The sequence below is a fragment of the Austrofundulus limnaeus genome, unplaced genomic scaffold (genome assembly GCF_001266775.1).
Source record: "Austrofundulus limnaeus strain Quisiro unplaced genomic scaffold, Austrofundulus_limnaeus-1.0 Scaffold115, whole genome shotgun sequence".
NCBI classification, from domain to species: domain Eukaryota; kingdom Metazoa; phylum Chordata; class Actinopteri; order Cyprinodontiformes; family Rivulidae; genus Austrofundulus; species Austrofundulus limnaeus.
The window spans coordinates 570,245-574,105 of NW_013952517.1; the positions used below are offsets into that span (position 1 = coordinate 570,245).

Sequence of the window (3,861 nt, forward strand, 5' to 3'; positions counted from 1 at the left end):
CTACAGAACACTGTGGCATAGCCTGAAGGGCTCGACACACAGGAGGCGACGTCGCTCGCTCTCCATTCATTTCCTATGGAACTTGTGCGATGAGGCGACAATCGCTTGCCCTCCTCCAGCCAAGTGACCGGCAAAAATCGTGCATGTGAAATTTCACGCTCGTACACGTAGACGTGCATACGCAAGCTTGTGATGCAACATATGAAAGTTGAAAAATGTTCAACTTTTGTCGCAGTCGCTTGGCGTACAACCAATCAGCACGGGTTTCATTGACTGACCAATGAGCGGAGAGTATGCTACACACTGCAGTTAGCTAACACTTTCACCAAGGGATTACTTAAAAAAAAGGCAGCTTTGTGGGAATTTGTTGGCACCAGGGTGAAATTATCCACTAAGTTTTTCCTCATAAAATTGTATCTTGGTGTGCGTTTGTTTTTCAATATCATTAGCATCGCAAGATTTGTTTAGTTTACACGTCTGTACACCCCACTTTTTTGTAAACCACCAATAACCTTTACAAGAGGCAGTAGAAGAACCAATCTAATTTCGTGAAGACAAGCYACCTGAGAGCGCGATTCGCAACGCTGCAATCGCTATCGCGTCCTGTAGGTCGGGTTTCACCCTGGCTGCGACGACAGCCYTTWYTCGCTGTAGTTTGTCGCTCCCCGTGTGTCGACCCCTTYAGCTTTTATCCTGAATGGCTTTTTWAAGTYTTRATTATTTTAACTTTTATACTTTAAGTAGTTTTAAAACCAGTACTTTTATACTTTTACTTGAGTAAAAAGCTTGAGTTGATACTTCTACTTCCAAAAAAGTATTTTAAACCCTAGTATCTATACTTCTACTTAAGTAAGGAATGTGAATACTTTTGACACCTCTGGTGGTACATGAAATATTTTGGTAKCAGACAAGCAGGATCATGTTAAATGAGTAGCACATAAAAGCCATTTTTTGTTTTGTTTTGTTTTGTTTTTAAGGACAGTTGGCTGTGTTGACCATCTTAAATCTCTAAAATGTGATCACTGCAGAGATTTACCAAATAAAWGCTTCCTGAATGTTTCATTAAACTCCACTTAATGGTACATGAGATACTTTGCTAACAGYGTTGACTCCAAATAATTTTTTGMAAAATGRTCGAASAAAGATATTGTGCTCAGGATGTGTGTTTGGAACCAGTCTAAAATATTAGATTATTTTATGTAAAACTGACTGAGGTATAACCATTTTTATGATTTCTACAGTCWGTCGATGGCAGCCATTTTTGAATCAGTTGTAGATTTACAGTTAAAGATTAATTTCCACAAGTTTCATTAAAGTTTGCTCATAAGTAAGCTGGAAACAGACATTTGCAAATTAACTTTTTAATCCTTCCTGAATAATTTCTCTCCTGCTGCAGAGTTAGATGAGAACACTGAACCACTGTTGTTACTGCTTGGTAAGAAAAATAAAAATCAAACTTGTCGCCTTGGACTAGCAGAAACTATTTGTTGACACCATTATGAACAGAGGCAGGGATTTTGTGCGGCTACAGCTCCCAAGCACAATTACACAATCAAATGTAAAGATAAACTAGTTTCTCTGTTTCTCTCCCATAATGAGCTCTCTTCTGCTGTTCTGCCCACTATCTGAGCTATGAACCTTTATWGCAGCCAAGTATGATTAATGATATGTTACCTAGATTAAATAGCAAAAGCTTTTTCTAGAATCTCAGCTTCTTTTTGCTATATTTGTGTTTTCTTGTGTTCTGCACAGAAGCACAACTTTTTCTCCATCAGCAGCTCGCTTGACTTAGAATTTGTTGTAAAATTTACAGATAAAGTTTCTTAACCCCCCTGTCTGCAGAGGGCTGTGACACACACACACACACACACACACACACACACACACACACACACAGACAGACAGACAGACCTCAGACAGCACCTTCTTTCTGGGGGATAACCGGCCGTGAATACAGCTCTTCACATCTGCTCTGGATCCCGGTCTCAGCTGGATCTGCAGCTCCTCTGCATAAACACATTACACAGCTTGTCCTTGCTAAGATAAATTACTACCTGCACACASAGGACGCATTTGCTACCTTTCATGTGGTACGCAGGTGCACGAGTACAAGAACATTTCTAAGAGCTAAAACTGAATCACACGGAGAGGTTACCACCGACCCCACCCCACCCCCCATCGCAGAGAGCCTGTGTCTGCACTTTTCAGTTTGTAGATTAYCATTCTGCTGAACTCCTAGAGGAGATTTTCTCAGATGTTTAATCAACCTTCTGCTTTGTGTGAAAAAAAAGGCATAAGCTAGTTTTGGAGGGGTGCTATATGACAGCTAATGCACAAACGTGTTTGTCAACAAAATKTCTCATGAACCACAGGATGAGTTTTATATAAAATTTTCAAAAAATGAGCATGAATAAAGCTGAAATTAGTTATTATAGCTGAGATTCACAAACACATACCGAGGTTGTTATTTTCAAAGTTTGGCCAAAATGTCTACTTTATTTATCAACTTAAAAAGATCTTAGTTTAAAACTTCAAAGGCAGCAAGGAATGCTCGTTTTTAAAAATGCATTCAAGGAAATAAAAAAATAGCCTTCACAGGATTTTCAAATTGCTTTAAAATATATTTTCATTCATTTACTACTGTATTTTTCCTCAGAATTCAAAACAACGTCAGCAGAAATTCTAAGTAAAATCTTTAGCTGACAATCTACTTTGAATGAAGTGGATGAAAAATGCYGCTCCAAATGCATGAAGGTTCTCTATTAGCTCAGAAAATAAAGGCAAACATATTTTGTAGATGCAGAGATGTGACTTCAGTGACTCACATCTAGCTTTTCAAGAGTTTTCAAAGTGACCAATTATATGGAGGCTGTATGTTATTCCACTGGCTGTTCTAGAAGCTCTTTACGTTTGAATAGAAACCTAACTTTCCTGGACTAAAACCTTTGCTGGGACTTTTGAGCATCTCCAGACCTGTACCTGTGCTGCACATTGAAAACAATAATTGAATTTCCATATTTCATCCAATTTAAAAGTATTAAATTAAAGAAGTTTGAYAACTTTAACAGTCGTCTTTTCAAAATATGGAATGGAAACAGCTTTTGCACTCAGGTTCTGACCTGATGATTTGCATAATAAATAACTTTTGCATAATAAAACCCATTAGGTTGAGAAAAAGTGTAAATTTATACAAAACTGTGTTTATCGAGGATAAATTGTATATTTGTCCTCAATATATCCATGTTACTTAAGCAACTATAAATACAAAGTGTAAATTTAAAAATCTACATGAACACTGTGGCACTATTTTTCTTAAAAAGCTTRACATTCCTAAGTGCATGCTACACAAACATTGCAGCAGATTAACTTGACTATTTAAAATGTGCTTAAAGTGTATTTAATCTAGTTAAAATCCACAAAGATGGTATTTTTCTAAATTGAAAACATTCTTACCTAAGATGAAACAAAGGGATTTCAAAAAATAAATCAAGATGCTTTAGACTCCGCTTTAACTTATAGGGATGTTGACATTTCGTCAGCAGCTGCTGCCATTTTCTTCCCAAACTGCTGTGACCAGATTGTGCGAGGCTGCTCTGTGCGTTTAGTTATTTCCTCCTGCTTCATTATTTCTACYAATTTCAACAAATCGGGCTGCCGTCAAGTAGTTAGCTACAGCCTCGTCTTCCAGTTTTTAATTTTTGTTGATGCATTTTGAAGAGACAATTTTTTGAAAATAGGATCAAAGTAAATCACAGCTGCCATGAAGAACATTATTTTATCTGCCCTTGTTCCAAATTTGATAATGATTTGAAACGTCGAAGTATGTTTTTATAATCCAGAACAGCGCTTGTTGCAAAGTGT

At 37.3% G+C, this 3,861-nt stretch overlaps 1 long non-coding RNA gene across 1 annotated transcript in view; it reads right to left on the reverse strand.

Annotated features, from left to right (window-relative positions):
- The window catches only part of LOC106521763 (uncharacterized), a 22,889-nt gene that overhangs the window by 18,151 nt on the left and 877 nt on the right, over nucleotides 1–3,861 (reverse strand). The gene's annotated exons all lie outside the window — the stretch shown is intronic.